At 38.2% G+C, this 13,750-nt stretch overlaps 1 long non-coding RNA gene across 1 annotated transcript; it reads right to left on the bottom strand.

Moving 5' to 3' along the window:
* Positions 1–3,135: 3,135 nt before the first annotated feature.
* Positions 3,136–5,496, bottom strand: LOC104094706 (uncharacterized). The gene is made up of 3 exons (XR_685973.4): positions 5,134–5,496; positions 4,233–4,275; positions 3,136–4,128 (listed from the first exon to the last, which is right to left on the bottom strand). It is a non-coding gene; the product is annotated as an uncharacterized lncRNA (long non-coding RNA).
* Between the last annotated feature and the right edge of the window lie 8,254 nt (positions 5,497–13,750).

Genomic DNA, 13,750 nt, shown 5'->3' with positions numbered 1-13,750 from the left:
AAATGAATCCAGTATGTTGGACTTTAATGGAGTTGTATTCTCTAGATCAGAGTTTCCAAATATTTCAATGAAATTTTTTTCTTCTAGAGAACTCGCTGTTGATGCACCATACTACACAGAAGAACGCCTTGGGTGGCAAATTGGTGGTTTGAGCTAAATTTGAGCGGGTCAAAATGGGTTGAGTCATTAAATGGGACATTGCCCAACTCAACCCAAAGTATACTTGGGCTAAGATGGGCTGAGTCAAGATGAGCTAAACAATGGGTTAGAGTCCAACCCGTCCAACTTGACCTATGTTGTAGAACTATGCTCTTCTTGCATAAACAAAGCCCTTTACCTTTTATACACCTATGTATATTCCTTACTATCTTAGCTTCCTCAGAATTTATTCATTCCATGCACAACGATGAATTCCTATATATCTAATTTTAAATTTTTAGCTGAGAAACACATATGGATTAATCTTATACTCAACTATTCATGAGCTTTTATAACTTTCTAAAACTAAATAACTATTTAACAGATTAAAAGAAAGAAGAAGAAAAAGCAAAGAAAATAGCGGTTGAAAAAAAAAAGACAATGTTCCATAAACAATTCATTTAGAAAAGAGCCTTCCGGTCAACTAAGTAAATTTCTAGAAAAATATTTAATTGGGTTGAGTTCCCTTTGTTTTGGGTGAGCTTCATGGGTTGTATTTGAACTACTTCATGGGGCAGAATGAACTATAAAAATGATGGGCTAACTTGGGCTCAGCCCAAATAAACCCATGAGCTAAAATGTTTGCAGCCCAACACATTAATCTCTGGGCGGGTTGGACGGGTTTGGGCTACACCACATAATGTAACTTGTGTAATATAAAATATTTACTTTCCTCATCATAAACATTATATAACAAGAATAAATTAAACTGCATATCTTAATTTGGTAAGACCAGCAACAAAGAAAAGGCATGTATGCTTAAATTTATAAACCTTATCATCCATTCCAAGTTTATAGAACTGTCACTGAGAATTGGAATAAGATAAAGTAATGAGCTACACCCATACCTAAATGAAGCAATAAGAATTACATCAAAGACGGAAGGAACAAGGATATACAGGTGACTGAAAGTATGAAACTGCTTGAAAAGTGTCGACAAAAGTTCAAGTAGGTTTACAAATTAGATTCTGAAAAAATCAAAGGGTAAGTTGTATTATAGGAGCTAAGATACCTACATCGTTATTTCAGAAACAAACATCCCCAAAATTACAACCATAACCTAAAAGTATTTGTTGTCTTAAATGGACAGTGGAGAGTTTTCTTTGCTTCAATCTCCGGCCAAAATGTGGGCAGGAACTTACCCGTGATTTAACCAACAGAATATACACATACTTGCACATTTTTGGCTAATCACAATCTACGTTCACTAAAGTTATGTATTCAACACTTGCTGAATCAACTGTAGCACAAGGCTTGACATCTTGATCTATACACTTAATCACTTCCGCAGAGTATGGCACTACCAGGTTTTCAGCAGCAAAACTAGAAGGCCTCCTCACACTAATTTCATAGCTTTCTTTCCGGTGCTCCTCTGAGTCATTTTCTAGTTTATTTGAATGACGGAATACTTCATCATATAACTTTTTGCTGACAACTGGCTGAGGTGAGAAACCGCCAAAGGTACTATTTAAGTGGTAAGAGTTGCTAAAGGAACCTTCACACTGAACAGACACAGAAGGAATTTCAATAGAAGGAAATAACGGAATCTCAGCCCCTTCAGTTAGCCATTCCTTGTAGTAAAGTGCAAACTGAAAAGTGCCTTTGTCCAGATTTTCATTGTACATTTTTTCAAGAAACTTCAGCTTCATTGACTTATGATATAGATAACCAAGAAAATTAGCTTCCGAATCATACTAGGCATTCAAATGTGAAAGATGAGGAAGAAATATTTGATCCCACAAATTCGGCAACAAATTAGTCCTTGCCTGAAAAGGTGAATCGCAGAAAACTTGCAGCAAGTGCTTTGCTTTTTCACTGATGTTTTCGGTGGGTATTCCATATTTGGTGTCTTTTCAGTTATTCCTATGTTGTATTAAAATTTGGGTGTTCCTCAGACTTTGAATTCGATCGATTGACTCGTGTTTCTGGAAAAAAAAACATTACAAAAATGTTGGAGTCTAATTTACATGCATATGTGACTCTGACTTTCTTCTCCGTATTCCCTTTATTCTCAATCTCAAAGTACGTCACAATTTTCTTAAAGATGTAAGAATCATGCTAAGTATATAAAGATTCCAAATTTCTTCTTTGGAATATATGACCGAAGCTGGGTGTTTTTCATGGAGGAAAAATGAAGTGACGAAGGAGAAAAACATGAAAAGAAATTAGAAATATTTTAAATAATGTGATAAAAATAAATTATTATTTTTTCACAAAAAATTTGACGTGGACACTGGTGTGTCATCCAGGTCAAGCAAGTGAGCAACAACAGCTATGGAGGTATTTACAATATCATGTTTGAACAAATTAAGGTGTACACTTGAAACTCCATAGAGTAAGGAGACCGACATGACAAACGGGGACAACTACAAGTATTTATTAGGCTATTCTGCCTTAAATTTAAAGGTCAATACCTTTTTTATTGATTGAAATCCCAATTCATAGTCTTTTCCAATTCTTTATCTTGTCCGCTAGTCTGTTAATATCTTCCAAAAGCAATAAATATTCAATTTATTTTTACAAATACAAAGAGAACTACATTCTCTTTCATAGCAGCAAGTTTAAAGTTCAAATTGAAGGTTAGTCATTCTTTTTGTTCCTCCATGTAGAAAATTTTATTCTTTTCAACTCAAGTTACTTGAGCTTCTAAGTAGCGTATAATAGATTGTTTTGACTATATATATATATATATCACATATTTATAGTTTTCTTCATTTTTTATGCAATTTTACCTGTTTATAAATATTTACTATAATTATATTATTTTATAAAATATTAAAAATTAAATACCTATGGAACTTACGCCCCGTGACTCGGTATGTAAAACGCCTCGTCTTAGGCCAACGCCTTTTAAAACACTGTTCAAGAGTAGCTAGGACCTTGCTTTCAGTATTTAGGCCTTCTTCTAATCCAACAAAATTTAGGGACGCAAAAATATTGTGACGAAGTGATGTCCTAAAATCTACATCTATGAGAAAACGTATTATATATCCAGTCAAGATAGAGATTACAGCCTGAACAACAACTTCATCAAGAGCAGGAATAGCTGCAGTGTGCTCAATCTTGGCTTTCCTTACGCTTCCAGCTGTACCATAACTTTTGTTGGTTAACAAACTTCTAGTTGATGTGCTGTAGGAGGTCTCAGGTTGTTCAATATGTTTCTGATAATCATCTCTAAAGCTTGGATATCCTGAAAGAAGTTTACTAGAATTATTGAGACATTTTGTTGTTGCTTTTGTATCTTTTCCGAAGGACTGTCGTTGTCCTTCTGCTTCCTCACTTCTTCTAGAAAACCTGCCTTCACCACTCCCATTTCTGTAAGTTTGATTCGAGTATATATGATTGTATCTCGAACCATTTCGCTCTCCAACCTCAATTCATCAAAAGAACTACTCCCTCCGTTTCAATTTATGTGAATCGATTTGATTGGGCACAGAGTTTAAAAAAAGAGAGAAGGCTTTTGAACTTGTAGTGTAAAATAAGGCACATATATTTGTGTGGCTATAAATCATTGAATAAAGGTAAATTATTTCTAAATAAGGAAATAGGTCATTCTTTTTGGTATAGGTTCACCTAAATTGAAACGGATGGAGTAATACTAATTCTCTTAACATCCGATGATAGATCGCACGAGCCCATTCTGTGCTTACTTTCCTTCTTTTGCCTCCTGTCTGCAAAATTGACTCTTGGGGTCTTATCTTTCAAGTCATGCCACAGGATAGCAGATTTTGTCTTCTCGGTTTTTCTTGTGCCTGATGAAGACACAGGTTTATGAGGTTCTTGAAGTGGGTAAATAGGTCCACTTCTTGCCTCTTTGTTCCGAATGAAGCTTTAGGCACTGTTTTTGACATCCTCCTATTAAATCTTTCCTTTGCAAGGAGGTCCTCGAGTGACATGGCCATCTTCACTCAGATTAGAATATCAAACCACCTAAATGAGAGCAAACAAAAGAGATAGTTCAATTCCAATTAATGATTTAATGTGATGATTCTACCACAGGAAATCCGTAAAATAAAAACTCAAGTTTCAAATACCTTACTGTGTTATTTTAAATATAATCATTTCCTCATCAGATGTCTGCAATCACACAAATAAAACAAATAGAGAAAACATCAAAACTCTGAATTGCACAGGTCATATACTTCACAGTTCACACCAAAAGAAAATCTCTAGATACTTAAACCGCCAATTAGCTCCACTCTCCAATCAAGCATTTCATCGGAAGGGGGAAAAAAAAACAGAAAAGAACCTTAGATTTGAAGAAGAACTTAAGTTTCACAAAACTAGCATTGAACACCTTAATATCTGCTCAACCAAAAGAGATCAAAACAAGAGAAAACTAAATAAATAAATAAATAAACCCGTTAACATTAGAACTTTAAAAATATCAACTTTATTCTTCTTCTAATCAAAACTCAATTCTAAAGACAAGACTTCGGAAAAGTATTAAAATCTCAATTCCATATCTCTTCTAACCAAAACCCAATATTCCAACTTTGCAACAGACCCTCCAAGAACAAAAAGGGCATAATCAAGAAACATAAATATGAGCAAGCCTTAAAAGTACAAGTGTGAAAAAGGAAGTACCTTTTAGCTTGTATTATCTTCCATCAAAAGATCCCATAAACCAAACAAGAAAAACACATAAAACCCACCAAGAACTAGTGATTTCCTTTTAATTTTCTTATTTGGAAATGTGGATTAGGAAAACTATAAAAATGTCAATTCCATCTTTCTAACCAAATCAAACATTCCAGAGTGTATCTTAACTATGCAACATACCCTACAACAACAACAACAACTATGCCTCTGACTATATGAATCCTTACTGACCATGTTTCTTCATTTAAGCTCATATTATAAACTATGCAAAATACCCTCCAAGCAAAAAATAGGAAACAATCAAGAAACACAAATATGAGCAAAAGGAAGTACCTTTCAGCTTGTATTATGTTCCATCAGGAGACCCCATAAACCAAACAATAAAAACACATAAAACCCACCAAATATTAGTGAATTTCCTTTGATTGGAACTTTGGATTGAGTAAAACAAACAAAAGGGTAATAAAATCTTCCCAGAAAAACTGAGATGCTTGTGAAAGGAAAACTCAAAGGCCATTGAGTGGATGAATGAAAACAGAGGAAACAACAAAAAGAGAGGAAATTGCTCAAAAGTTACATTGGGCAGCAATGGAGAGAAAAAAACAAAGAGAAACGGACAAAATTAGAAAATGCACCAAGTACACTGGGAATTTCTAGTCACAATAGTCACTTTCAGTGTACAAGGTACAACTACGTTAGCTCTTAGTACAAGACCCGTGATGCATATGTTTATCTGGCTGAAGCTACATCTACCTACTCAGTTTGGCAGGCCAAAAGCTTTTAACTGGCCGTTTCCTTCGTCGCTTTCAAAAAACAAATAATTTCTTTTACTGAGAAATAAAAATAAATACATTTGCATACTCAAATTGCAAACTGTAAGAGAATATTTTTTGGGATTAATGCAAATTTTGGATTAATTAAATTATAATTGGACTGCTGATTTTATGGCTGTCAAATGCTATTAAAACTACCCTAACCTAAACTTTACGTTTCAAATTAGTGTTAGGTTCCTTTTTTTTTTTTTTTTTTTTTGTTTGGGATTTTGATATTTGTTTAGTTTTCTAATTTTCGTTTTTTCTTAATCTCTATACTTTTTCTTTTAGCCCGTTTGACCAAGTTTTTTGAGGCAAAAATATTTTTTTTGTCAAAATAATTTTTTTAAAATTAAGGTGTTTGATCAAGTTTTTGGAAGGAAAAAAGTATTTTTCAGGAGCGGAAGCAAAAAATGATAGTTTATCTCCAAAAATACTTTTTTAAAAGTATTTTTTGGAAAAAATACACTTAGAAGCACTTTTTAAAAGTTTGGTCAAATATTAATTGCTACTCAAAAGTAATTTTCAAACTAAGTAGTCAAACACAAATTATTTTTCACTAAAAGTACATTTTTGAAAAACACTTTTGAGAAGCACGCCTCGAAATAAGGTGATTTTAGAACCTTGGCCAAATAGGCTAAAAAACATCTTGATACTCACCCAATCAACTCAGTAAATCCTACCATATATATATATATAAAGGAATTCAAATTTTAATAATGTTGGTAAAGGTATGATTGAGTGACATAATGATAAATTTTTCTATTATTAAATTAAAAATACATTTACGTCCTCATCAATTTTATTTTTCTTCTATATGTATAGTCTTCTTTTATGTTTCTCACGAATTTACTTTATACTATCAACTCGGATTACTAAATTAGCTATTAATTTTTGTCATACTTAATTGATCCATACACAAGAAAGCAAATTCTTTTTTGTCACTTTTTTTAACTAAAAAAATTCTTGTCGCAAGGTATAAAACTGGATGAATAATGGGCTTACCCTTTTACTATTTTTACGTAACATCATATTTTATATATGTGATAGTTCAATACCATGGCGTCTGCATAACTCACATATCATGCATTGCGCTCTCATCACTATATCAAAGTCATATAGGTGTCTTATTATTATATGAATTTTATGAAAGAAATTTAAGGGTCTTTTAATATATTTTGGTTTTAAGCAACTAGTTCCGTTGAATTACATGAACATGTGTTCAACGAGCTTCATTCACATTTGATATCTGAATGACACATTCACTACTTTAATGTTCTTTGTCATTATTGTCATACATTAATTGAAATTCAATAAAATTTGCTTGAGAACGTCACGGGAGGCTAGTAAAGCCTTGATTTAGGCCCTTAAATCTTTGAAATCTGAGAAATTTTAATAGTAGATTTTATGAGATTACTTTATTTTAGATAAGATTAAAGTTTGTAGGAAAAATAAAGAAGTACAAAATTTTGTAAAAAAGAAAGAAAGAAAGACTATCTATTGTTTAACACTAAAAGTATTTTAGAATTTTGAATTAAACTACATAAATCTTTATATTAGTAAGTATCATTTTTACAGCAATATCAAAGGTAGCTCTTCATGTCTAACATCTTCAACTACAATCTTCCTCATAACTTCCTTCCATTTAACCAAAACATCTTTGTAAGGCCGAGTTTTGAATTTTTGTACTTCTAGAGAGAAATAGGTAGCTCTCTCTCTATAATTTCTTTACAACTTTTTACAATTTGTATGTCGTTTATGTAACGACCCGACCGGTCACTTTACTTCCTAGGTCTCCGTTCCCTTAAATATGACTCTCCGTATGTGCTTTTACTGTTTTATGACTTTCGGGGATGGTTAGTTCGGAATTTGGAAGGATTCGGGTTGAAATCGGAACACTTGGTTCCTTAAGGTTGGCAAAAATGGCTAAGTTTGACTTGGTCAATATTTTAAGTAAATAACCTCAGAACCGGGATTTGATGGTCCCAATAGGTTCGTATGATGATTTTGGACTTGGGCATGTGTTCGGATCGGGTTTTGGATGACCTGGGAGCATTTCGACGCTTAAGATTCAAAGTTTGCTTATTGAAGGTTTAAAAGTTCTTTAAGTTTGGTTTAGAGTAGGTTTTGGTGTTATCGAGGTCCGTTTGGAATTACGAGCCCTGAAATAGTTCTGTATGGTGATTTAAGACTCGCACGCAAAATTTGGTATCATTCCGAGTAGTTTAAATGTGTTTCGGCGCGTTTAGAGTAAATTTGAAGAACTTGAAGTTCATAAGTTAATTAAATTTGGTTTGGGATGTGATTCTTAGTTTTAATGTTGTTTTCCGCATTCCGTGGGTGAGAGCGAGTTCGTCTTATAATTTTAAATTTATTGGTATATTTGGGCCGGACCCCGGGGGCCTCGAGTGTTAATCGGAGGACGCGCGGACCAAGTTTTGGACTAAGAGGAAATGGCTGAAGCATCCAGCTTATGGTGTAATCGCATTTGCAGAAGTCTAGCCGTAGGTGCAAGCTCGCAGAATCGAGCCATTGGCCGCAGAAGCAGCCCAGCACATGCTGCCCAGTGATTGCATAAGCGGCGCAGGGAGCGCACCTGCAGAGGCGCAGGTGCGAAGAAGATGATCGCAAAAGCGAAATAGAGTCGCAGGTGCGACGCGCTCGCCGCAGAAGCGAGCCCACAGATTCGAGCTTGTGGCCGCAGAAGCGGCTTTGGGCATTGGCCAGTGGTCGGCAGAAGCGGGGAAGCAAGCGCAGAAGAGGCACCGCAAAAGCGGGATCCCGTCCGCAGAAGCGAAGCCAGCCAGCCTAAGGCACTTCCACAGAAGTGGACCTTGGTCCGCAGATGCGGCCCAATTACCGCAGGTGCGAAATCGCTGGAGGCAGAGTGGTCTATTTAAAACGGGACTTAGGCTATTTTGAGTTCATTTATTATACACTTGGGCGATTTTGGAACTTCTTGAGAGGGGTATTCACCTAGCAACTTAGAGGTAAGTAAATTCTATCTAATGTAATTTAAGTACATAGATTAAGGGTAGATTGTAACATGTAAATTTGTGAAAATTATGAGTTTAGATTAAAAAAAAAATCTAGGTTTTGATAAAAAATAAATAAATGGGATTTAACGATGAAAATGGTTAGGGAATTTTGGAAAAATTATATATTTGAGTTCGTGAGGTTATGGGTAACAACTTTCTTCGGAAATTTCCCGAATCCGGGCACACGGGCCCGGGGATAAATTTTAGGAATCTTTCGATTAGGGTTGGGTAATTACTCTAATAGTTAGAATATGAACTTTTGAACATATATTGATTGATTTGTACAACATTTGACTAGCTTCGGATTGTTCGGCACCAAGTTTAGGCTTTAGAGTAAATTTGAGGCCGGGAAGTGAGCTTTGAGACGAGGCAAGTCTCTTGTCTAACCTTGTAAGAGGGAATTTACCCCATAGGTAATTTAAATTAATATTTACTTCTAATTGTGGGGGCTACGTACGCATGAGATGACGAGAGTCCGTGCGTAGCTACTGTTCATGCTTATGTTCGGGTAGCTTAGGACCCAAATTATGGATTACTTGTAATGTTTGTACCCTATTTGTTAATTTAAGTGCTCAAACTATGTTAGAACTTGTTAGAGGAATTGTAAACGATCGAATTTCACTTACTTGAATTTTAGCGGATTACTTGAAAGTTAATGAAAATTTTATTACATTGTATATTAGCCATGTTATAATGTTTAAGTCAAATACTTATAAAGTATCCTCTCTTTTTGTGGAGCGGGCCGAACGTCTCGGCAGTAGATAGATGCATCTATGGATCGTGCCGCACGTTCCTCGGCAGTGTACGCGTTATTCTGGGTCAGATCGTACGACCTCGGCATAAATCGTTCTTAATAATACTCGGAGCTTAATCATACTTGATATTAGTTTGTGGCTTATGAGGTTACACTTATCAATGACGGGAATTTATTTGGAACTTATTAATTTGTGAAAGAATTATTTGCTCCTTCTTGCTAATGGTTTATTATTATTAATTACATAACTCATGCTTATTTGGAATTTCTGTATTCAAATTGTTAGCCCATAGTAAGTGTCGAAGTCGACCCATCATCACTACTTCTTCGAGGTTAGACTAGATACTTACTGGGTACATGTTGTTTATGTACTCACGCTACACTTCTGCACTAATCGTGCAGGATCTGAGGCGGGTGCATCTGGCGGTACTACCAGCGCGCATCCCAGATATCCCGAGGCCTAGTGGTGAGCTGCTTCCTGAGCCGTTCTGCAGCACCTAGAGTCTCTTCTTTACATTTATTTTTATCTATTTTCATTTCAGACAGTGGCTAGAGTTTTGTATAATCTATTAGTGCTCATACACTTGTGACACCATATCTTGGCACACACACCAGCAGGCATATGGTTTTGGATTATTTTCTAGTTATGATTGCACTCAGCTGCTTTCGTCTATTTATTTACAAATTTACGGTTTCTTAACCTTTTTATTTAATCACTTGAAAACTTATTAAAAGAGAAATAACATGGTTTAATTCACTGTTGGCTTGCCTAGCGATAGCGTTGGGCGCCATCACAGCCTATAAGAGAATTGGGTCGTGACACACTACATGATATTAGAGCACTAGGTTCACATAGGTCTTACAAGTCATGAACAGGCCTAATAAAGTCTTGCGGATCGGTGCAGAGACGTTTGTACTTATCTTTGAGAGGCTATAGGTTGTTAGCAAACTACTCTTTCTTCATCTTCTATCGTGCAGTCAATGTGGTACTAAGTATCTTTCTCTTATTCTCTCACATATGTTCCAGACCATGGAGGAGCTGCTCTCTCTTTTGTTAGAGGCCGAGAGAGGGCTCCAGCCCGTGGTAGGGGACGAGGATGTCCCAGAGTTGCTCCAGCTATGCCACCAGTAGATCCAGTAGAGGATCCTATTGTTGAGGACCAGGGTGAGGTGCCTGCAGCAGAGCCAGCCATGTCCGCACTGGGATTTCAAGAGGTTATGGGCCATATGTTGTGGTTCATGGATTCTATGACCCAGGCTGCTTTATTTTCAGCAGATCCAACCACTTCTCAGGCCGGAGGGGGAGCACAGATCCCTACCGCTCAGGCTCTAGGGAATGCAGTTGTCGTATATCAGACCCCGGGTGCACTACCCGTGGGCAGAGCTCAGCCAGTTGTAGTAGCTATACCTGAGCCCAGACCAGCTGCGACCGGCGATCCGTAGAAGCTATTGGATAGATGGACTAGGCTTCATCCCCCTGTCTTCGGAGGTGAGCAACATGAGGACCCCCAAGACTTTATTGATCGGTGCAGGGATAAACTGCACAACATGAGGATATTGAAGTCCCATGGGGTGGATTTTACTACTTTCCAGCTGGAGGCCAGGGCCCGTAGGTGGTGGCAGTCATATCTTCTCGGCAGACCAGTAGATTCTCCTCCCACAACTTAGGACCGGATCACTCTTATTTTCCTAGACATGTATATTCCATCCTCTCAGAAGGAAAAGTTACGATTTCAGTTTGAGCAGCTCCAGCGGATGAAGAAGGACATAGTTGAGTATGTGGCGAGGTGCCTAAATTGCCAGCAGGTCAAGTATGAGCATCAGAGGCTAGGTGGCCTACTTCAGCAGATGACCATACCTGAGTGGAAATGGGAGCACATTACTATGGACTTCGTAGTTGGGTTGCCACGGACCTTGCGGAAGTTTGATGCAGTTTGGGTCATTGTCGACAAATTGACCAAGAAGGCACACTTCATTCCTGTTGTGACCACGTACTCTTTAGAGAGGTTGGCCCAGATTTATATTCAGGAGATTGTTCGGTTACATGGTGTACCTGTTTCCATTATATCAGATAGAGGTCCTCAGTTTACTTCGCATTTCTGGAGGGCAGTACAGATAGATATAGGGACCCGGGTAGAGCTCAGCACAACCTTTCATTCGCAGACCGACGGGCAGTCGGAGCGGATAGTTCAAATCTTAAAGGATATGATCAGAGCATGTGTGATTGACTTCAGAGGGCAGTGGGATCGATTCTTGGCTTTGGCCGAGTTTCTTACAATAACAGTTATCAGTCCAGCATCGAGATGGCCCCATTTTAGGCTTTATATGATCGGCAATGTCGTTCTTCCATCGGATGGTTTAAGCCCACCGAGGCTAAGTTGTATGGCACTGATTTGGTGAAGGATGCCTTAGAAAAGGTAAAGTTGATTTAGGAGTGATTTCGCACAGCACAGTCCAAATAGAAGAGTTACACGGATCGAAAGACGCGTGATTTATATTTTATGGTGGGCGAGAAAGTTCTCTTGAAGGTCTCGCCAGATAAAGGGGATCATGAGGTTCGGAAAGAAGGGCAAGTTGAGCCCAAGGTTCATAGGTCCATTTGAGGTGTTGAGGCGAGTTGGGGAGGTTACTTATGAGCTTGCTTTGCCTCCCAGGCTATCGGGAGTTCATCCGATTTTCCACGTGTCTATGCTCCGAAGGTATCATGTCAACAGGACGTATGTGTTGGACTACAACACAGTTCAGTTAGATGAGAGCCTAGGTTATGAGGAGAAGCCAACTACCATTGTTTATAAACAGATTCACCCGTTGAGGTCCAAGAAGATTTATGCAGTAAAGGTTCAGTAGAGGGTTCAACCAGTTAAGGAAGCGACTTGGGAAATCGAGGAGGACATGCAGAGCAGATATCCACACTTGTTCAGCACTTCAGGTATAATTCTAGACTCGTTTGAGGACGAACATATGTTTAAGAGGTGGAGAATGTAACGACCCGATCGGTCATTTTGCTTCCTAGGTCCCTGTTCCCCTAAATAAGACTCTATGTATGTGCTTTTACTGCTTTATGACTTTCGGGGATGGTTAGTTCGGGATTTGGAAGGGTTCAGGTTGAAATTGGAACACTTGGTTCCTTAAGGTTGGCAAAAGGACTAAGTTTGACTTTGATCAATGTCTTGAGTAAATGACCTCGGAACCAGGATTTGACGGTCCCAATAGGTTCGTATGATAATTTTGCACTTGGGCGTATGTTCAGATCGGGTTTTGGATGATCCGGGAGCGTTTCGGCGCTTAAGGTTGAAAGTTTGCTTATTGAAGGTATAAAAGTTCTTTAAGTTTGGTTTAGAGTAGGTTTTGGTGTTATCGAGGTCCGTTTGGGATCCCAATCCCGAGAATAGTTCTGTATGGTGATTTAAGACTTGCACGCAAAATTTGGTGTCATTCCATGTAGTTTAAGTGTGTTTTGGCGCGTTCGGAGTAAGTTGGAAGAACTTGAAATTCATAAGTTAATTCAATTTGGTTTGGGGTGTGATTCTTAGTTTTGATGTTATTTTTCACGTTCTGTGGGTGCGAGCGAGTCCGTCTTATGATTTCAAACTTATTGGTATGTTTGGGTGGGGTCCCGGGTGCCTCGGGTGTTAATCGAACGAGGCGCGGACCAAGTTTTGGACTTAGAGGAAATGGCTGAAGCATCTAGTTTCTGGTGTAATCGCACCTGCGAAAGTCAAGCTGCAGGTGCGACCTCGCAGAAGTGAGCCATTGGCCACAGAAGCGGCCCAGCACAGGCTGCCCAGTGATCGCAAAAGCGGCATAGAGACCACACCTGCGGAGGCACAGGTGCAAAGAAGATGATCATAGAAGCGGAATAGGGTCGCAGGTGCGACGCGCTTGCCGCAGAAGCAAGCCCGCAGATGCGAGCTTGTGTCCGCAGAAGCGGCTTTGAGCATTGGCCAGTGGTCGGCAGAAGCCGGGAAGCAAGCGCAGAAGCGGGATCCCGTCTGCAGGAGTGAAGCCGTCCAGCCTAAGGCACTTCCGCAGAAGCGGACCTTGGTCCGGAGAAGCGGTGCCGCAGATGCGGCCCAGTGACCGCAGGTGCGAAATCGCTGGAGGCAGAGTGGTCTATTTAAAATGAGACTTAGTCTATTTTGAGTTCATTTATTACACACTTGGGCGATTTTGGAGTTTCTTGAGATGGGTATTTACCTAGCAACTTGGAGGTAAGTAAATTCTATCTAATGTAAGTTAAATACATAGATTACGGATAGATTGTAACATGTAAATTTATGAAAATTATGGGTTTAGATGAAAAACCTAGGTTTTGATTAAAAAAAATGTGATAACCACGAAAATGG

Source organism: Nicotiana tomentosiformis, chromosome 7 (assembly GCF_000390325.3).
Source record: "Nicotiana tomentosiformis chromosome 7, ASM39032v3, whole genome shotgun sequence".
Classification (NCBI taxonomy): domain Eukaryota; kingdom Viridiplantae; phylum Streptophyta; class Magnoliopsida; order Solanales; family Solanaceae; genus Nicotiana; species Nicotiana tomentosiformis.
Note: the sequence above shows the minus strand (reverse complement) of the source record. Positions and strands in the feature narration are given on the sequence as shown.